At 40.5% G+C, this 22,785-nt stretch overlaps 1 protein-coding gene across 3 annotated transcripts in view; it reads left to right on the top strand.

Annotated features, from left to right (window-relative positions):
- Positions 1 to 3,951: 3,951 nt before the first annotated feature.
- PTPN13 (protein tyrosine phosphatase non-receptor type 13) overlaps positions 3,952 to 22,785 on the top strand; it is a 126,313-nt gene continuing 107,479 nt past the window's right edge. For all 3 annotated transcript variants that reach the window (XM_040583189.1, XM_040583180.1, XM_040583170.1), the window contains exons 1-2: positions 3,952 to 4,071; positions 4,329 to 4,440. The gene's annotated coding sequence lies outside the window, so the exon portion shown is untranslated. The remainder of the gene's footprint in view (positions 4,072 to 4,328; positions 4,441 to 22,785) is intronic.

Below are 22,785 nucleotides of genomic sequence, written 5' to 3'. Positions count from 1 at the left end.
CTGTTCAGCAGAAGTCATACCAGCACTTGCACACAAGATGATGCTAAGCTGCATTGCAGCAGTAGAGCAATGAATTCATTGAAGATAAACACAATGCTTTTAGATGTCGGAGAGCTACAACAAAGGAACATTCAAAATCCTGTCTGCCTGGCCTTTAAAATTTGGTCAGCCGAGAGTCATCAATTATGGAATTACAGAAACATGACAATTTTGGGAAAAAATATCTCTTCTCTGTGACTCCCCCCTCCCCCCTGTAACTTGTCTAGACTTTGGTCTGTCCCTCCACACAATCTAGCTACTGTTGATGAGAGAGCCTTTTCTTCAAAACTGGCTGTAGTCTGGGACAGCCTTTGTGTATTTCTCAGCCTCGGTGACCCTTCAACTCATTTCAAATCTCAAATAAAAACAACTCCTTTTCTCCTACTCTCCCTATACATTTTAATGTCTCTCTTCCGCTGCTCTGATTTAACTCTTGACTGTAATAATCCCAAACAAAACCTTCATTAAGATAGACTCCAAAGTTAAAAGCAGAAAAGACCTGCTCGAACAAGTAGTTTCTGTCTGGGCAAGACTGTTCTCTACTGTATATTTACTACTCTTTCAACCAGTCTGGTTTTAAGTATCTAAAGCTAATTAGCTCTTGTAAATTAGATTTTCTTGAAGATTATACTCAAGAGCTGTAAGTCTTAGTGTAGGAAATACTTTCCTAGAAAATATCTTAATTTTTTTCCATTTTACATTGTACATATGTAGCCATACTCCCAAATAGGTTTCAGGCCTCTTTTCTGCAACTGTACTGATACATAGCCAACAAGCACACTTTAAACCTCACTGGCATTAGCCTACCAGATGGATTTCATTGCAGATGGGGACCAAAAACGCTTACTTCCTCTCACTGGCATTCAGCCTCATCAAATGTTTGTAGGCTGTGTTCTCCCTGTCCCTTGACTGTCATCTAGCCAAAGAACATAAAATAGCTAATAAACTCTAAAGGGATTTGTGAATCAAGCTGCCAAACTTCAGACACCACTTATTGTGTACTTTTTGAAAATAAGGTCCCTGTTTGGGCACCAAAACTGGGAGATGCCCAAAATTAATTGCTGCTTTTGAAAATCCCAGACAGTCACTGTAATAAGTCTTAATCTTTCTCAGAGATTTAATCTTTGTGGTAGCTATTTCTTTTTGCTGCTTCTCTCTGAGCAACTCATGTTGTCTCCTTAGGATCTTTTAGGTAATATAAGGGCAAAACCTAATACCCTAATACAGTCTAACTCAAAAAGAAGGTGCTTTGCGGGCCAAAAACTTGTGGGTGAATTGCCTTGTGTGTGAATTTTGAGATGCAGTTGTGTTGGACTTTTTTTTTTTTTAATGGTTTTCCTTAGTTGCAAAGTGTCAACAGTCAGATTTAGCCTTCCTCTAATTAGACCTTTACATGTACACTGCAGCATGCCACACAGTTTTTGGCTCCTCAGTTACCCATAAGCACGAGATTAAGGGAGGGTTCTAGATTACGTAGTTTTTGTCCTAGTACGCACTCAAGGTGTGGCCAGACGTGCATCCCAAACCAGGAACTTAGAGGACCTCCTGAATCCCCCAGTTTAAGACATAGAGGCACACCTGTTTATTAAGGAAGTTTCAACAAGAACAGTAGATAACGTAATTTGGTGGTGGTTTTTTTTTTCCCTAAGCAAAGTTGAACTACACTAAGAAAAAAGGTATGAGTAAATGATGCAAGATTTTGATGGTGGAGTAACTGGAGTATACTTATTTGCCAGACACCCTCTGCAGAGGCAAATCTAAAGTTCGTAAGTCTGTTTAGCATAGAAACTTCATCTGAACAGCTAAGGAAAAAGTCACTCTCAGGAATCTATTAAGTTAAGTACTGGCATGTCAGTCTTTGCAGTAAATGTATGTCATGTTCACAACAAATGGCAAAAGTACCACTGACAAAAGCCATTTCATTTTTCCACTGTGGAGGCAGTCCAAGACATCAGTCTTTGTGCACAATCTGTTATGTCTTTTTTTTAGTCAGTGATGTAAGAAATTTCTGAAGTTATGACTGTTTTCCATGTATTTGCATCCCTGTAAACTGCACAGTAGTTGAAGATGGAAATTATTTTTCATTGATCCTAAGCTCCAAGTTTCCTTGTTGAAGATGTTTATTAAAAAAAACAACCAACAAATAGTCTGAGATAATTGTTAAGGTATTCACATACATTTACAAGGCTAAGGAAAATGCTGTCCCAAAGAGATGCTCATTAGTAGAATGAAGAACAAGGAACTAAATCTTTAGAGGAAAGTAAATTACAATCAAATTTGCAGTCTTTTAAGAGAGGTGGCTTTTTTGGGGAGGCGAATTCTATATTCAAAGGTATATTCTAATAAAGAAGACAATATTGCCTTATTACGTACGCTGGGTTTTAACACATCTGTAAGTCCCATTTTACTCATTCTGTTTATTTGAATAAATATGTATTTTTGCCAAAAACTACATTCCTACAAAGAGTTCTTTCTGTGCCTCATCTTCAAATAAAGACAGAATATATTGTAACACAGCAACTAAAAATTGACCTGAGACATGAGTGCACTTTAGGGATAAAACCTATTACAGCTCATCAAGATCCGCGACAAACTATTCTTATTTCATTAAGACACTAACCTGTAGAGAAAAGTGGGCCCTTGCCATGGCATGTATAAATGTAAGGATCAGAATGAGCACTTCTTGGAAATGTGGATACCAACATACTCAGTTCACCTTAAAATGTAAGCAGATAGTTATCAACTTTAGGAACTTGTATTACAAGAAAATAATATTTAAATTGCATATCTAACAACATCTCAGATTACTGTAGCTTCTTAAAATGTTAATTAGTTCTACTACTCATCCTTATTTTTGTTATGAATGTAAAGTCACTGACACTATTACTTATGGCAGGCTCGCTTTCATGTTGAGTCCTTAATACTTTGTTAGTACAAAGGAATTGGTATTTAGTTATGAAACAGTTAACGAGGCAAAAACAATAATCATTTTTTATTTATTCTGAAAGAAGTGTTTCCAAAATGTTGTGTTTTTTTTTAATAGAAACAATTCTTCTGGACTATTGTTCTGGAAAAGTTCATTTTCACACAGCATGAATTTGGGGCCACACCTGTGGTGACAGTATCCTTTGCAACTAGAAGTCCTTTTCCTCCCCTGTGGCTATGTCCTCTCATAGTCCGATGCCACCAAGGAGGGAGCTCATTCGAGTCCCCAGAGGAACTCCCGGGAGAATCCCCTGCCCTACGGCACAAGTGGTCTGTGGGTCCCCACGGTGGACTGCGCATTCAAAGTGGAAAAAGAAGCCTTATTTTTAAGAAAAAGCTTTCCACCCAGTCAAGTAGACCTTTACCTCACCACAATTTGCCTGACGGGCTGAAGACAACCGGCCGTATTTAAAAACTTTGCCATTAACGCTTTTGTTTGTGTAAGTTTGCTTTGTGAAATTATTTTTTTTTCCTATTTCACCGCTGAACAACGTGGCTAATGATGGGAAATCACACGCCCGTTCACGGGCGGCTCTGCTCTTGGCTTCAGCCCCCTCAGGCATGGGCGATGGACGAAGGACACGGCATTCCCGTGACAGAGAGCCAAGGCTGCCAATGTAAGCGCCAAGGGCTGGGAGCCGCCGGCACGGAGGTCATCCCCGAAAAACCCCACCTCTGGGGCCACAGCCAGGTCGCCGTTACCGGCGCAGCCGCTGCCCCTCTCCCGCCCGATTCTCAAGTGATTTTCAAGTTACCTTCGAGCTCCTGCCGCGCGCTGTGGGCGGGAAGGGGCCGGGCCGCGCGCTGAGGGCGGGAAGGGGCCGGGGCCGGGCCGCGCGCTGAGGGAGAAGGCGGGGCCGGGCCTGTGTCAGCAGCTTCCCCGCCGCCTCAGGGGTGTGAGGGAGGGCGGGGCCGTCGGGGGCGGAGGGCGGCTGCGCGGCCGCCTCCCCGCGCTGCTGGCGGCCCTGAGGGGGCAGCGGCCGGCGGAGCGCAGCGCAGCGCAGCGGGCACCGGGAGGGCCGGGGCCGGCGGGGCCGGGCGGCCGCGGTGGGTACCCGCGGCTGCGATAGCCGGGTCGAGGGGGGGGGCGGCTGCTGGCGGGTGGCTGGCCGTGTACGGACGGACGGACGGACGGACGGACGGAGGGAGGGGGTGAGGGAGGGGGTGAGGGAGCGAGTCGCGGGTCGGGGAGTGCCGCCGCTCCCGCCCTCCCTGCGCCGTGCGGGAGAAGGGCGTCGTAACAGGCTGCCGGCGCGGGAAGAGATGCCGCTCCGCTCTGACCGCCTCGCCGCGCTCCCTTGCAGGCGCCGACCACAGCCTTAAGCGAGCGCTGCTGCGGGGGAGGGCGAAGCTTCGGGCTTCTCGGCTCCATCACCGCCCTGAATGCGCTAGCGGCGTCGTCTCTAGAACCGGCCGGTAGGTCCGTGGCTTATCGAGGCCGCTTGTCGCTGCGTGCCGGGGAGCCCTTCGCGGCGGGGGAGGGGGTGGGCTGGGGCCGCGGAATCCTTCGTGGCGGGTGGGGGCTGGGGCCGCGGAGCTTCCCGGCGTCCTCCCCCGACGGGGTGGGGGGGGCATCGACGTTCGTGGCCGCTGTGCCGCGGGGCACGGGGTGCCGGCGGCGCGGGTCCTGCGGTGGGGCGGCGGGCTCTGCCCCCCGCCGGGCCGTGCGGGCATGCTGAGGTACGGGCCCGCGCCCCGACCGCGCTAGGGCCGGGGGCAGCCGGGCTGGGGGCGCGGGAGGAGGGACAGAAAGGCCGCGCAGAGCGCGGCGGGTGGCTGTGGGCTCTGCCCCGGGCCCTCCTGCTCCGCCGACCCTGGGGTGAGCTGGGCTTTTGGTACCGGCGGCACACGCGTGGCGGTTTGCGCCAGCCGGCGGCGAGGAGCTTGGTTTTGCTTAGGCAAACCAGACAAAGCAACCCCCCGAACTTCTTAACAGAGGGAAACTTTTTGCCTCGTTAACGTTTTTGGAGGGGCAGAAATGAAGTCTGAATCTGTTGGCCTGTGATGAGAAATAGCGTAGGTTTCGCTGGCTTTTTATCTCCTAGCAATCGACACCTCCGCAGACCGCAGCATAATCTCTCTCATATTCTAGATTGTGTCATTCTATTTAAATTGCATGTTTAAAACAACAAAGGCAGTGACTTCATAAGGAACCGCCAGGAGCTGCTCTGTATCCCTTCTGTTTATTAGGGAAACATTTGGGAACCGGTTTGGTTTTGTAGGTGGGATCAGAAGTAAATGTCGGACATGAAAACTGTAAGGTTGGTTGCAGGTAATGTGTCTAGCCATCTTATTAAGGTGTGAGTTTTGGAGAAGGGAATATGAAAGTCTTTGCATGTGGAACTAGCTGGGGCAGTAACAGTGATCAGCTCATGAAGCTTTTTCGGTGGGAAGAGAATACGTTTTATGAAGCTGTATGGTGAAACTGGGTCAGAACACGCAGACTTTCTCCTGGGGGCTGAACCTTGTGTGAGAGCGCTGTTCCTAGGTGTCTTGTTCCTGGGTGTCTTGACTTCCAGGTCATTTGTTTGGGCTCAGGCTAGTGAAGTGATGACATTTAATACCTCAAGTAATGACTCCAGAGCAGGACTACTTTCTGTGTTCGAATTGTGCATCAGGCCTCTGACTGGTACTCTGCCGGTGCAAGTCTGTCTTTGGATGACCAGGAGTATGTTCTAAAGACATTTCCACAAGAGTTAGAATCAAAGAGGATACAGATACAAATAGCCAAACAACTTAGTTTGATTCTTGTGCAAGAAATACTGTTGAGGAAGGAGTAAATCTAGTCTTGGAATCTTTTCGTAGTGCAATTACAACAGAACTTGCTACCACTCCTAGTGTTATCAAACGTGCCTATCTGTTCAGCTTTCACATTGGGCATAGGTATTTCATCTGCGGTGTCTTTTTTTTATCTGCCAACAAGTACGTCTTTCCATAAACAGTTTTTAAATGTAAGCACCAATTTAAGGAAAGAAAAGAATGACAGCAAGAGATAGAAAAACCTACAGCCTAACTTCTTAAGGTGTTTTATTTCTTTTTTTAACCTAGCAGTCCTGTTTGATGATTGTAAAAGCATATAACTTGTATTCCTCCTACAATGGGAGTTTTTTTCTTTTGCTGTTGCGTGATAGAAAAAAGCCCTGAACTTTCTGTAGATGAAGGTTTTTGTATTGATTTTTTTTCAATTCACACTTTATTCTATTCAGTGTGTGAATTGGGTGGTTTTTTTGAAGATAAAGGTGCAGTAAAACTAAATATTTTAGAATACACCAGATATAAAAGGAGACAGGCTGTATCGTAGGGTGTCGTTATAACAGCTTAATTAAAAAAAAATATGAAATCTCATCATTCTGAGACTTGTTGAGTGGAGTTGGAGGCTATGAGAGCCACAGACTGGAAGACACTTGGGTGGCTGTGGCCTGGACGGGCTGAATGTTCAAGGAAAGTAAGTGTGCAGTACCTCTTTTCACCAGGATAACAGTGTGGGATCCAGTAGTCTATGCACAGTTTCAAAAGCCTTTGAAAGGAAAAATGGGCTGTGGTATGGATGGGTGGTAAATAACTGGTCATCTTGAGCCTGTGATAACTTGTGCATAGCATTGTCATTTTGGATACCTCAAAGAGAAGTAGTGAAGAAGCTTAGGAAAGGGAGGAGGTTGCATTCCTGTGGGTGGGAAGTTACCAAGGCACAAACGTTGTGTTTGCCTGTTCTGGTCAGAAGAAAGGTGGTATGCTTCTTCCTTTTTTTTCCTTTATGGTGGGATTTTTTTTCTGCCATGTGATTCTTATAAACCTAGAGTAAGTATGATAGTGAAGAACTGCAAGTTAAAATGCAGTCTTTTTTCTGTTTCCTTTTGAAGAGCAAAGCAAAGGAAATATTTTCACTTTTACATGTGGAACAGAAATTATTTGGCACATAGCTATTTTCCTCCCAACTGAAAGCAGGTATGAACAATAATAATTAGCAGTTGTATAGTGCAATAAATCTTCAAAGTGCCTTCAAATCTTAATCAGCAAACCATAATAGCATGCTATTCCTGCAAGAGAGGTAAGTAATTAGACAGATAAAATGAGACTGGGCAGACTCTTAAATGGAGTTTATTGTTGAAGTGCCAGTCAGTTGGACAAAGCTCTTCTTTATCGCTGAAGTCTCTGAATATTGCTGTACGTTAAATGGCTTCAAATATTTATATGTTGAAATACTCGACAGTGTGGCCCAGAGGGCCTGCTTAATGTAGGCATCCTCTTGTTCCAAGTCCTTTGCAGTTAAGGAGATCTTACACTTAAGTCTCTCTAGTGGTTGTTCAGAGCACCTGTCAAGACTTACTAACTTGAACAAGAGTAAGGTCAGCTCTTTAAAGGGAATGATTTGCTTTTGAAGAGCTTTCCAGTTTACTTGCGTGACAAGGCTAGAACCTTTTGTCCATTGATGATACTGGTAAAATTCAAAGCGATTTCACTAGGAGTCTGTTAAACCTAAGAGCTTGTAAGTACTGATCCGGCTGCTGCATTTTGGACATTTGAGAGGGAGTGTTGGTTAGCAGCCTGATGCTTGCTCTATCAGTCACACTTTCTTTTCTCTGTTCACAGAAGAATTGGCTGGAATTCTATGTTTTCAAATGAACTAGTCAGTGAGACAAAGAGACTGAAAGGCAAGTCTTGGGGTAGTGCGTCATGGTGCAGGAAATATTTGTAAGCAGTTGCCCCAAGGTGTTGTTTACCATGGGACAAGTGTGGATGGAAAGCTATGAATACCAGAGTTAAGTTAATGTTGTATGTCGCCAGTTAACTATTAATGAAATCTGTGCATCTGTAAAGAAGGGTGGAACAGAAACACTGAAAGAAGTGTTTCCCAGCCCCACCTCCTCCTGAGTGTAGAGAAGGAAGCGGGCATTTGCAGATGGGAAGGGCAGAAGATGACTCTTCAGTGCCGGTTTTATTTTGTCCGGGCTTCTCTTTCTCCTATGCCAGTTAAATAGCTAGTAAGCAACTAGGCGTATTCTTTGTGCATCATTATCTATTAAAATACTTTCATAAAAGGCAATGAATTGAGTAGGCTGCCTTGGAACAACGATATGCCTTGTGAATTTGAAATTCAATTGCCAGGATAGAGATCTGCTCCAGTTAGCTTATGAAACTCCATAGAAAGAGTAATAGAGGTGAGAAAGCTTTGTTCTCAGGGTTTCATCTGTTGCTCTTTATCTTTTATGTGTAAATTTAATATGCTGCAGAAATGTCTGTATGTAATGTATCAAGAATTAAAGGAACACCCAGTGTTAAAACTGCTGATTTTTGATTGCTGGTATTTATAGGGAATCCTGGAGTTTTGCAGGACCTTAAGTGTTATTAAGGATTTGTAGACAAAAGGGTAATGTCAGATTTAGGACTAGGTGTTGTCAGCTCATTGTTCCTGCTTCAAACAGTCTCATTAAATAGGATGAGATGGGGCACTTGGAAAAGATAGTGAAGCTTTGTCTCCCATTTTGTAGCTTGAAGTAAAACACAGGGAGAAGGATCGACTGACTTAAAAATGATGAAAAATTGAGTGCCCAAGTTAGGAATGATACACAAATCTCTTTGTGAACTAATCTGATGCTGTCGAAAAACATACCGCTTTTTTCAGTAGACTCTGAGGTGAAGACATTTTAACTTCCGTGTGATTCTACTTTGTTGGAGGAAGGACGTGCTATTCTAGCGTGTTCTCCTAACTCTGCATAAAGAATTTTTTTTGTTCGTTTGTTTCTTGAAAATTGTCTTAGTGAAGAACATTTGTCTGTATCTGTGGGAGAGATGGGAGGGAACATCCTGGACAGCTTGTTGAAATTTTTGAAAGTGAATCTGCAAATGGCATTCATATGGTGTTGATGTCATCTTTAACAATGTTTGTATGTAGTGTAGGTACTTGGTTTCAGGCACATGTGCGGAGAGGTACCACAGAGGTGGCATATCTGAAGTCTGTTTTATTTAGGAAAGAAAAATAAAATCTTGAGACAAAAGGCTACTTGGGTGACTTTTCTTGAATGATGCTGTTGCTGGTGATTTTTATTTGTGCTGTAAGCTTGAAACTGATGCTGAGTTTAATAGGGAATACTCATGTTTAACAGCCTTTCTCAAGCAGAAGAACTTAAAAAGACGCTCTTTCCCATCAGACCTTTTCCTGGAATCCATTTTTGTTTGTTGCTCTATAATTTGTTGAGGGGAGAAGGCTGTTGGATCATACAAATTCCTCATGTTTTGAAGGTAGAATGTGCTTTGTATTGTAATGAATGCTTGACTCTTACTGGATAAATCAGTGGAAATACCAAGTTCTCCTGTGTTTCATATCCAGTATCACAATAGCTGTGAAATATTTTTAACTGCGTGTATGTATGTAGGTGCAACTGATGTTCTGTAGCAGCCAGATGACAATAGTCTTACTAGCAGTTTCCAGGATGTCCTGGTACGTTGGAAACCTATCACCACTGCTGTATGTTGGGCAAAACTAAGGATACTAGTTCATTGCAATAGCATAATTATGTCAGTGTATTAGAAATTGTTGCGTTCTCTGTTGACTTCAGTGCTATTTCAGAATTGAGATTGAAAGGATAAAGAGTTGTTAATGTAAATATTTACAGTAAAGTTGTATGCTTGGGAATGTAAGCTTTTCAGAGTCTTCTGTCCATTCCAGTCTGTCTTTATTCATGTAATAGCAAGCGTTGTGCTCAGGTAGTGGGCAGGCCCTCAAAACCTGTTGCAGAGAAACCCCAAGGAACTGAGTGCAAAGGCTTTTAAAGATATTACCGAGTACCCACAGAACATGGCTTATCTCATTATCTCAAGGGCTATAGACATTCTCATTTGCAGCTCCCTGTTTGTGCAGGGGAATTGGTTTCCAGTGATTAACTTTATGTTTCAGTTGAGGATTTTTCCCTCTTTAATATTGATTTTTTAGCATTTCAATAGTGTGTAGATTGGCTCCTGTATTCTCAGGTTTTCGTAGAGACGTGAGTGGCTACAAGGAGGATGTGAAATACCCAGTAAACCTGTGACACTGGTGGTTCCAGAGTTTTCTTAGGGTCACCAGGGAAAGGTAATGGGACTTCTCTTATAAAGCCATGTCTGCTGCACAGCAGACATTCAGAGACCTTGCTGTTGAAATGTCAACTGCAAAATTTCAAACTTGTAAGCAACCTTATTCGGTGTTAAATGTTTCATCTTTCTGGATGGAGCTGTTGACTTCTGCTAACTGCTTCTTTATATTGTAATTTTAAAAGATTAAAAGAACTAAAGAGGGGATCTAAATTAGTTTCAAACGTGAAACTGTTAGAAATAGTTGTGCTTCGTAGCAAAGTTGTTCCTGGTTTAAGAGATGAAAGATTTGGACTTGCATATTGCTTTAAGTAATAGAGGCATAAACAAATGGAGTATATAGATTTTTATTAATGTCTTACATAGGTGGTTAAATTTTATGTAAGTTTTGTACCTAGTTTTCTCATCAGAGTGTCAGTACTGTAAAAAAATCTTGCTGATTCTACTTCTCTTGTCACATTTCATCAAGTACAACAGTGTATTATTACTGATTGTACTTGATGATCACTTGTACTTGATGACCATTTCTCTCAAAGTAATTTAGTGTTTCAGAACAGAGAAAAGTTGGAGCAGGGGAAGGAAGTGGATGTTTTGCCATTTAGTATCTTTACTGTAAAATCAACAAGTGGAAACCTTCCTAGTGCTTAGGATTACGGTCAGTGGAATAACAGCTCACTTTTCGTAAGTCAATGCAAAGCTGTACTTGCCTTCAATGAATTAACTTGGGAGTTTGAATCCCAGGGAAGCAAATTGTCAATACAGTGATACAAGTGCTACTTTTATTATTTACTTTTTAATGTCAGTGAGTAACAGCAGTATACATCACTGACTGGACAATTGTGTGGTTAGGTTTATGTAGAGTTATCCCTCCAGCAGCCTAACTAAAGATTATACGTAACTTCCTTAATGGTGTGTTTCAACAGGTGATTTACTCTTTTTCTTCTTCAGAGGTTATTTCTTACGGTATTTTTTTCAAGTGCCTTAGTATGTTTTAACTTTTTCAATTATTGAGGTGCATTTTTTTTGTTTATGCTTCTGAAGCCAGTTTGCTTTCGTCTTCTGTAAGTCTCAAAATTGGACTCCTTTATATTAATTTGACTTACAGGAAATAAATGCCTGTATGCATGTACTAATCAGAGATCTATTTGTCAATAAGCCCTCTCTGCACTTTTCAGTGAAGAATTTATCATCTCAGATAGGTTTTTTAGGAGAAAAGAAATTCTGTCCAACCTTCATAGAGATCTTTTAGACTTCTTGTGTATCTTCAGTCATCTTTGTTCTTAAACCAGTGCCCTGCACTTGAAGGACTTTCCTCTTAACCATTTGAAGGAGGATTTCAGAAACACTTGCAGAAGAAGTCATCTTATTGATTGATTAGTGTCAGATGTCTGTACAAGGAGTAGCAGCAAAACATGATAACGTCTAATGAATCCATCAAAATATTAAAAATTGGCAGTGTACACAGCCTAGAAAAGGAAGGGGGGGGAAAGAAGAAAAAAAAAAAGTGGGCCCATTCAAGGTGTGCTGGGGCACCTTCAGTTCCCTCTAATCCAGGTTTATGGGCCCTGCCACAATGTCCCTATCATCTCATGTGCTGGTGGTGGAGGCTTCTGTTAGCTGAGATTTCTCCCTGATAAAAGGTTGCTCCTGTTTAATGTGGTCATGTTTAATGACTGATGTGTGGCGTGGTTTTGTGATTGATTTGTTTTCTTGGGGGTTTTCTAGGTGGTGGTGTTGTTTTTTTTAGAACCGTTGGTCTTCATCTATTTTAATTGTAAATTTGTTCAAACTCCAAAAATAAGAAACTTGCCTGGGAAGCCTGCTGTGCTGATCCATTTAAGAGGAATTGCAAGAAATAGACACTGTAAGTTTTTGAGGAAACTGCAAGACATTAGATTTATGTTTCCTGAAAGAAGTTTCTTCTAATGCTATTTATTTGGCAAATGTACATGCTTGGAAAAAGGAGCTAATTCTCAAGAACCTTAAATTTTGAACAGCTTAATTTTTCAGTGTGCCCTGTCATTGTAGCCCCTTGAATGACCTTAATAAAGAATTTAAAGATTATCCGATTATAAAGATTTGCTAGCTGGCAGTGATGAAAGTTTGTTTCATCAGCTATATAGAGTCATTTATTGAGTGGCTTTGCAGTTAGGTTATCACATCTGTGGAACAGCCAAATCAGCCTGGAGCTTTAAGCTCATGGGCTAACATGTAGAGCTGAATTACTGAAATAGCTTTGCAGAACTCCTGTATGTCAAGTTAAAATGTGTATGCTCATGATGGTTGTTACAGGACTCTGCTGATTCAGAAGTGTGATACATTGTGAAAATTAGTTGGGTTTTTTCTTGTTTTCAGTAGTTTTTGGTATCATTAGATCACACTAGCACTAGTGTTTGCTTTAATCTATTGGCAAACAGTTCCAGCAAGAACAGTTTTCTTGTCCCTTTTTCCTTGCTCCTTGGTACAGTTCTGTCCTCTGTGAATTTGAGGAATACGATATGTAAAGGAAGGAAATGTTAAACCTACTTTTAGTTGTTTGTCACAAAATACTAAAGAAAACACTAAAAAAGTTTTTATTACCATGTTGTAATTTTATTTGCATGTGTTGTCTTCAGAATAGCAATATTTTGTGTGCTGGAAGATTGTTTGGATATGACAGCGTGGTGGCAGAAGAAAACGTTCTGGTTTTGGTAGCTGCAAACATTTGCTGCTGGGTGGCTGGTAAAAGTCAGGTGACTGAACCATTATGGGGTCCTTCAAGACCCTTAGCACATTCTTCTCTACTGAAAATTGCGAAGATAGGTTTCTGTATTCATGGCAAACAAAAGAAGCTGCTCTTTATGAACTGCTTAGTTATAGCTGTGTTACTGGAACAATATGTCATGTGGATTAAAAGTGTAAATGTGTTCAGAAAGGGATTAGAGAAATTAAAGTCACAGACCATTAGTGACTATTAGATTTGACTGAGCAGCTCAACAGCTCAGGAACTCGATAAACTGGTGATTGCCAGGGGAGGATGATGGGAGAGGTGACCTGATCCACAATAGTACTTCTATTGAACATTGCTTAGGCTTCTGAATACCAACAGAAGCAGAAAGGTCCTCCAAGCTGAAAACTTCTTTAATCTTTTTTTAAAAAAAGCTTTATTGGAAATTTTCCATGATCTGCCTTTTTTGAAGCTTGTGTCCCCCTGCATGGGCTGACTTGTTCAGAGGGGAACCCTAGGAATTGAAAGAATCCAAACACTGGGAACTGCCGTACTGGCCATGAAAGTCTGTATTACAGCAGCGTGCTGGTTGCAGTTAGGTCAGTGCTCTGGATTGGAGACATCAGCAGTGGTCATGGCTGTATCTGAAAGATGGGAGATGTTTCCACGTAGCTGAAGAAATGTAAACGGGATGTTGAGCTGTCTCATTCAAGCTGCAGTTCCTTGCTTGTTTTTTCATCCTTTCTGTCATGGAATCCTTATTCCCTTTTCTTCAGACCCCTTAAGGAGGGACTAAATGATGGATAGTCAGGTCATCAAGGGAATTAATTTTCACACATACAACTGTAAATACAGTTGCTCAGGAAGAGAGGACACAAATACAGGAACACCTTCATGGTATCACAACATCTTGGTTGCAGTATTAGTTAATGTTGGAGGAAAGTGAAAATATGCTAGTTGATGAAATAATGAAATAGATTATGTAAGTAATTGTAATTTTAAATGGTATCATGTGAAAAGCACAACATAAAACAACTTGTGGAGACATAAATAGTTTGATTTCTTTTAGAAATGAGAAACATGTTACTTAAGAACTGAAGGGCATGAATGATAAAAGGCATTCTTTTTGTTCTTGCTTGCCTCAACATCAGATTCTCGTTCTCTGTTAACACTAGAACGTGCTGTTTTGCTCTATGTACTCTTTGGTCTTGCATGCTGAAATAAGCATAAGATAGTCAAAAAGAGCATTTTTCAGTGCAAACCCTTTAGTTTTTTGATATTGTCAGACACTGACTAGGTTTGTGTCTTTCAGTACTGAGTGTTAAAGAGCAGAATAGAATCAGCAAATTACATTTAACGTGGTACATGGAAATTTCCCTGGTGCCTGCACAGCATGGAGTATAGTTGCAATATTATAGAAAATATTTTTGAGCTTGTCATTAACTAAACTCTTTGATATATGCATTAATTCTCACTGATTCTGTCCCACCCATTGCCTTTGCTTTGAAAATATTAAAGAACTGAAGATCACAGAAATTAACTTTTCACCATAATATGAACTGCTGGTTGGGAAGCCTGCTGATGATGCAAAATCTGTTTGTTCTGCTTCCCTCTTCAGTGGTTTTGGAGAAGTCTAATAGAAACTACTGCCTGTCTAGACTTTAATAATTTATATATAAATTTACTTTTTATGTAGACAACATTTGTTTCAAGGCTTTTGCTGTTTTTTCAATGATAGGCTATAAATGCCAGTTAAAAAACCAAACAAACCAACAAACAACACAATTGTCATGCCAAGAAGTATTATGCATCTAGTAAGAGCGATTGCTTTTTGTAAGAGTTTTGGAACCCTGAGGTATACTGTCTTTAAATGGTTTTCAAAGAATTCATTGAACTAGGATTTTTCTGTGTGACAAAAGCTGTAATTAGTGACCAGTAGGGTCTTTGATATGGAGCATCTGTAAATTGTGTGACTCCTGAGTGGGGAAAGTTCGAGTTTCCTTCTTCCGTCTCCCCCATCTGTTGCTTGCAGAAACTGGGGGGGGAGTTTGTTGGCTATTTGTAGACTCTTGGTATAAAATAAAGGGTGAAGTCTTAAGCCACTTTCACAGAAGTCTGATTATTGTTGAAGATGATCACTAAAAAATTGGAGAGGTCGCTCATCAGTGTGATAAGAGGTGAAGGCTAGGTTAGTACCAGCTGTCTTCAGTGATTTATTTTTTTTTGCCAAACCTCAAATTTTTAATCTGTAAATCTGTACTTTTTAAAATGTAGCATATGAGTGGTTCTACGCATTTATTTCCCCCTAAATGACTGGGGTAACATTCAGCCTCTAGTTAAGTGGATGGAAAATGGCCACTAGTGTAAAACAAATAATAAAAATACGCAGGGAGGGAAAAATACATTGGAGGAAAAAGTGTTTTTCTTCTGTAATTGATTAGTCATGGTCCACAGGATGCCTTGGTTTGCTAGCAAGACCTGACATCTGTACTGATTTTTTTAATTTCTTTTTCTTATGCAAAAGTTTCCAATGCCCCTAACTGCTACTTTGTCTGTAAATTGTGTATTTCTGCCTGGGCTAAAACAGTGTGTGTATGCTTTTGTGCAAGTATGCTTTCTTTCTGTTTTCTCTCCACTATCTGATGAAGTCTTGGTTCTGGCTTCTGTGCTTTTGCGCAGGGGTATCTGTGGATTATTCCTCCTACTGTGGACTGAGTCCTGTCCTGTCATTGAGATTTAAATCTCAAGATGGTAAAATGTTCCCTCTCCCCCCGATTAATCTTTTTTTCCTCCTTGCCTCCTTTGATTAATATCAAATTGAGTGGTGAACCCTTGATGCTTCTCACTGATTGCTAGTATTAATCTTTCTCAGATAAGTGTATGCAGCTTGAGGTAAACAAATACATCTGGTCCAGTTTGATAATCTATCATTCAAATTCAGTAGTTCATAAGAAAAGTTCATAGAAAATGCATGGTAGCAAGACAGCATATATCAAAATCAAAAATACTTTTGAACTATTGATAAAACATTTTAAAGTTTTGAAGTCTGTTTCAGACTACTGCCCAAGTGCTTAAAAAAGCCTTACATTTATGAATTTTATACATGCTGTGTCAATGAATAATCTCTCACTTCTTTTTCAAAGAGTTTTATTTATCAGTAGAAGAGCTTCAGCCCATCTTTTTTTGTTACACAGAATTCTGAATTTTTTTCCTAAAAGCAGCACTCTCTTAGAAGTTTATGCCATTTATATACTGAAAAAGCAAATAAAAAAAATGGGTATGTTATAAAAAATACTAAGTTTGCAAGACTAAAACTCTAATACTATACTTAGGACTGGAAGAAAATTTGGATTGTTGTAAAAGTTCTAGCCGTGCGTGGAAAGGATAAAAGTTAACATGTTGTATACAGATCATATTGTATATGACTTGAGCTCTCAGGTTTTGGAGGGATGATTATTTTTTTTTTACTTCAGTGTGGTGTGTCTGCTTATTTTAGGTGGTTTTACTTAGTGTTTTCTTGGGTCTCCGTGAAATAAGAGTTACAGGGTTAAGCTGCTGTACATTGAATTATCAAATTGGTTGAGAAGGCAGGAAAACTGGATGCATTCTTTAACTGGTCTATCTCACTGTGGTCCAGCTGCATCCATAAAAGATTCAAGTGCTGTTATATTATCCTTCTATTCTCCTTTCACTTAATTCCTCACTAGGGCAGTGGGTTCAGAGGTTAATACAACCTTGCACTTCCATTCCAATACAGGAGGTATAATTTGTACATGGGCATTACCTGCGTATGTCCTCAGTCTGACTAGCTCTCCATTACTGTTCATAAGAATGTTCTTAAATGAAAGGAAAGGTGATGTGGTGCCTTGCTTTGTTCTCAGTTTCTAGGCCCGTAGAGGAGAATTTTCTGCTAGTTTGTCCTTTTATGCAGCCAAGGGTGTAATATGGCTCTTTGTCCTGTAACTCTATTAATATGAACGTATTTATCATCCAGACAAAGCAAAACTTCCCTGAACTCGGTTTTTTGGCGACAGCGGGCTTGGCATTGTCATGGGAGGAGGTGCTGCTATCTTGTTTTTCCTGTTTTTTTGGCAATGCCATCTTACGTAGCTTGTTCTGTCCTGTAATCTTTCCAAGTACCAAAATATTACAGAGCACAGATAGTGATCAGCTGGAGTCTTTGTCCATTCTAGTGTGTGAACCTAAATCAAATCTGTCTAGCACATCATGGACTATCTCTCTGTCTTTACTATAGATCAAGCAGTCTGTTTTGTCTGGAAGGTCTAGTTAAGAGTTCTGTAAATCACCTTTGCAGATTTTTTATGTTGCTATCAAATTATATTGAAACTTCTGTCCTTTGTGGTAAGGGTCCTTTTTACACTCTGAATCCCATTCACTTTCTTGGCTCAGAAACCATAAGCTTTGTGAGATTTTGGAGCTGGGCAGCAATAGCAGGTAGAGGAATGCCCTGTGAAAGAGAAATGGCATGTTGTCCTATCCGAAAGGAAAAGGACATCACATCACCTTTGAGGGCAGTTAAGTTATGGAGAATATCATGGCAGTAGGACCAAATAAATTATGTGTAGCCTCTATTTAAGATGAATCATAAATTGAGTGTGTGTTAGAGATTTGTTCAAGGGGCTGTATAGTCAATTTAACAATTGTTAAGTTGTAAACAGCTTATTGAATCATGTGGTATGTAATTATATATTTTTCTGAAGTGTGGTGAGCGGAGTGACAGGCTGAGGGATTCTAGTTAACTGATCAGGTTCTGATTAACTTGTATAATTTTGGTACAAAGCCATATGTTGCTGTGTCAGCTCATGTTTTGGAGCAAGATCATGGTTTCCTAACCATAGGCATTCCAAGTCTTCAAGTGGCTTTGTCTACTAATTAATCTGGAGCTAAAACCTGCTAATTGCAGGATTTAAACTAGATGGTATAAACTGCTTGGAAAGGCTTTGGCCTCCATAAAGGGCTCATTTAAAAAGCAAGCATCTGTGACCAAAAAAACTTCATTTTGTGTGGAATCTTTCAACTGATAGGTATCTCTGGACATGCTGCTAAATTACTTGGTGATAGTTGTCACATGGATTGTACTGTTCTCAGTACTTGGTCTACCACATCTACAGACTTGAGTGGAGCAGATGGACAAACTACGTAAACTTTTAAATATGTTATCAGTTGGAGGAAATGGATCAACTATGGATGGTTGGATAAAAAGAGCCTGCCTTTAAAGAAACAGTGTTTATTCAATATCTGCAAGATGGTGGTGAGTAATATGCTTAGAAACTAATCTGCTAAGGACAGACTTCAACAGAGAACCTAAACAACCTGAGAGCTTGAAAAATACTGGAATATGGAAACACCAGCAGCAGATGACTGAGTTTTGAGAAATCCTATAGTGAACCGGTAGAGAGTAGTATCTTTCCTATAAAGCTTGTCTTCCTCTTTCTGGACAATGAGTCTGTTTTGCAACATGAAAGTATACACTGCATGTTTTCTGTGTCCTCAGATTTTTATCTGCCCTGGAAACTGGTTACTGGTTGGGAGTGTGTATGCAGAGAATATGTACAATGTCAGTCTTAAATTGATTTCTGTATGTGTGAGTATGAAAGGAAGTGCAGAACAAATGGATCTGCAATTTGAGAGGACAGGTGATCACCTCAACTGTGATAGATTGTTTGCCTGGGGCAAGCAGATGATAGGCAGAAGGAGTTTCCATGTTTGCACTGTGTGCATCTGGCTTAGAACTGAATTATTTTTTATATTAGCCAGTTGGGTTTTTTTTTTTTCATTATTGGTTTCACAGAATACTGTTTAACATAGTTCATGTCTGGACCTTGTTCGTAGCTCACCTAAATTATGTTACAGTGATGGATTCTCAGTTATGGGGTGAGAAAAAGAGATGTATCCTGTTCAAAGACAATATTAATGAATTCCCAACAGTTTTCTCCTCAGCTCATCATCATCTCAGGAAGGGGAAAAACCTTTTATAACACTTGAAGAGCAGCTAAGTGTTTTCAAGAAGTAGCACTTAAACAGGTTACTTTCCCACCCCCACCCCCCCGGAAAGTTAGTCACTTATAGAGAGAACGACTTGCCATGAAGCCTCTTATGAGGACAGGTGTATACGCAGATAATGAATGCTGTTGAAATGCTTCTTAAGAAATGGTTCTACCCTTTAAGACCTGTTAGTGTCTTGCAGTACCATGCATGTAGAGTAAAGAGCTGGTTTCTGGACAGATGGAGGTCTGTTACTACAGTTGCAGCCCATCTGCTGGTATTAAATCTGGTTTTACAAATGCTTACAGAATCTTACTTTAAATCTGCGTTGGTCAAAACCTTTAATAGGCTTTAGAGTCCCTCTAACAAGGCTATCAGATAGTTGATGTTGACTTACCAAGATACATCAATGTTCCTGCCCCATTACAATTCTGTTTGTCCTTCAGGGTTTTTCCTCTGACCTGCAGCAGAAACATAAAACAAAAGTGAGTTGTTTGGTGTATGTGAAGTATACTCATGCAGACAAATGCACATATACATTTTTATATAGATAATTGGTAACATGATACATTCATATGTATATGCACATATACATGTGTGGGGACACGCACACTTTATCCCGTGGGTGTGTGCCATAAAAAGCACATTCTTCCTGAAGGCTGACATAAAGTTCAGAAAGCTGGGTATGTAATATCACTTGCCAGTGCTTCTCATTTCCTCAAATTCAGTCTGTCTTCATTTAAGGCAGCAGCCTATCATTTGTTGTCTTTCTAATTGCTCTGTGTAGGAACAGTTATTCCATGGTCAAGTCAAATCCAACCAGCTGCCTGTTCACATCTCTGCTGTTCCCTCAGAGTGTATGGATTTCCTGATACGGGCTCAATATGACAATGGGTTATAGTCAGGTATCTCTCTTGAAGAGGTAGTTCACTTGGAAGTTGGTTCTCTCTTGGAATTTTATGAAGTTGCTTTGTAAATTTAGTCAGTGATTCTTACTGCTTAAAAATTCCTTAGCATAAATCTTTGTACAGATTTTCACACCTGACTGGACAATATATCGTAGACCTTCTTAATTGGCATTTTTTGGCATATAAAAAGTATACATCTCATGCCTTGTTACTACCATGTCTTGAGTAGAAAAAGGCTGGCTGGCTAAAAGGAAAATTATTTCTTTTCTGCTGCAGAAGAGTGAAAAAAATTCAGTGTTCTGAGTAGGGCTTGATACTTGCTACTGTGCTTGAATTAGTGTTTTCTTGAACTCATAGATAAGTAGAGCAAGCATCTCTCAGCTTACGTGTTGGTCCTAAAGACACAGCTCTTGCGTGTACAGTTCTTGACAGCTGAAATGTAGGCCTATGTTCAGTCTTGTCTGTTTTTCAGGGTAGAAATTCAGACTTCTACAATAAGAATTAGTCATCACTTGTGTGAGTAATATCGTTACTCCCAGACAGGTGAGTTCACAGATAAGATATCCATTGTGTCATCTAGCTGCAGACCTTGTGATGTTCTGTTCTTTATGCTATATTTCCCCTTCCCCCTCTGTGCCCCCCCCTGAAGTGAACCCCAAAAAAAGTAACTGTCTGAGCAGGCAGCATACTTCTGGTTGGGTTTTTTTTTCTTCTTAATCTGCCCTTTTTTTTTTTTTTTCTCCCCTGCTGAAAATCCTGGGGTTCTGTGGTGTTGCCTGTGTTGTAGAGCCTATGCAGTTGCTTAAAGAAGTTTGGATTCCAAAAAGTTGTGAATATTACTCTCTTGAGCATCAAAGACTGCAGAATTGGTACAAGATAGAACCTCTAGATGGATAATGTCCCCAGGCATCCTGAAATTCAAGAACATGATCACTTCTTCCTCCAGTTGGAGGGCTGCCTCAGAATTGTTCCTGACAGTTACGAGGAATTAAAACATCATTCAGGGTCATGGCTGTGGAGAGTGTTGTTATTCAGGGGATGGTCCATCTCCATCAGTAGTTGTTTAGACTCTCATCAGCTGTTTTCACCAAGACGAAGTCATAAGCAGAAAGAACTGAGTGGGGAGGTGGATTGGCCTAGGGCACTGAGTAAGAAAGGCATTGGACTATCTGTAGCAATCAATTAGCTGAAGAGATTATTTGTGAAGTGGTAACTTTTTAATTGATTGGGGGTGGTTTGTTTTGGGTTTTTTCACTTCCATAGCAGAAAAATAAATGTACAAGTGCAGTTCTGTGGAAATATTGGTAGGTGGGGTGATCCATGTGGGACCTTGTTAGCTCTCATAGTGAGCTATATGTGTACTTGAAAAAAATCTGTGTTGTAGTAGTGCAGCTTCTTTGCCTGTCTGCAACTAAGGTAAAGCAGTGCTGGAGGAATCAGATATGTCTAGACGTCATTTTCAAACTTGTTCTGTTACTCGGCCAGTTTTTTCTTCTGTTGTCAGATATTGTTTCCTTTCCAGGCAGGACATATGAAATAACTGTTTGTATGAACTGTCCTCTGGATACTAGAGGTTTATTGTGGCTGAGTACACAAGTTATGCTCCCTGCTAACAGATTGGTTTCTTGTGAGTCTGCAGAGGAGCTGCTTTCAAACTGAATGAAAACAATGAAATTGTTTCTGGAATTGGTACATTAGATCATTCAAACTATGGAGAAATTGTTTTGGTGCCCTAGTAATCTCTTCTACTAATTCCTTTTTCGAGAATGTCTGGTAGTCACACATACGAGGCTGACAGATTTTTTTTTTGCACACATCCATCCTTCTCCCACACACAGGAGGAAGAAATCCAAAATGAACCCCACGGTTCAGCCACCTAACAACAGCAAAAGACATTTGTTGAAGGATTGTACATCAATATATAGGGTTACAATCTGGTTTTGAAATAAGATGTGGTGGGGTCAGTCTTTATACTTATTAAGAGTATGTTGACTTTAACAGTGATTTACAAATTACTACAATCCTAACATTTTTCTTTATTGCTTAAATTGAGGGGTATTAAAGTTATTTTCCCAGATATTTTAGCATATTAACATCATGATATTTCTACACTTACCTGAAGGTCAGCAATTTTCTGCATTAAAAAAAAAAAAAAAAAAAAAAAGCTGCAAAGCTTCCTGACATTGTCTTTCTCTTTCTAATACTGCACCTAAGAAATTTGAGGACTCTTACTCGCTTGGCATATGATGCTTGGTTTCCTGCTGATCCAGTTGTGCTGCCTTCATTTACCTTGGTTATTACATTGCTGCAAGGGGCTGTTGTACTGAGAAGAGACATTTATAAAGCAAGGTACCATTCTCTGTTACTGAGACTGTAAGGATTAATATCTAACAGAAACTGAACCCCTCTGTACTAGAGAATTTATCTAAGGTAGTAAAATTCGTATCACTTCATTACCACAGGAGAGAGCTTAAGCTAAGCTTTAAAAAAACCCAGTCTAGAGTAAGTTTATCCATTAGGGAAGTTATCTGTTGAGCAATACTGGCTTAATTTGTACCTGTTAAATCAATGAAACTTACTTGTAGTCACTGAGTTTCTAGTGTGTGGCAGTTTATGTCTTGGTGTTAAGTATTTGATCTTTACTCTTCTCATGTTGGGGACTGATTATAAAGAAATCCATCTTTGTAATGATATGAAAAAGCAGTTACTCTGTACAATTGTCATACTTGACTTGCTTATCAAAGCCTCATTGTCTTACCTGTAGATACCTTTAAAATGTCACAGATGGTGGGAAGTAGTACTTAATAATTTAGAATAATGCTTCCGAGTGACTCCATGATATTTAAATCATGTGTGTGCTACTATTTCTGCTCCTCTGACAATAACTTTCATTCCCTCTTGAGCAAGGGCTGCAAGTGAATGATAGACTTCAGTCATGACCTTTTAGTAGTATATGAGGGATGCATAGTTCTTGTATGCAGCAATGGAATAATTGCTGGACTAAAGCTGCAGGTGTCTTTCTTAGTTTTGCTCACCATAGTCTGTCCCTGCCATGGTGACAATGCGTGTCAC

Source organism: Falco naumanni, chromosome 1 (genome assembly GCF_017639655.2).
Source record: "Falco naumanni isolate bFalNau1 chromosome 1, bFalNau1.pat, whole genome shotgun sequence".
Taxonomy (NCBI): domain Eukaryota; kingdom Metazoa; phylum Chordata; class Aves; order Falconiformes; family Falconidae; genus Falco; species Falco naumanni.
This window is presented reverse-complemented; position numbering and strand designations above follow the sequence as displayed.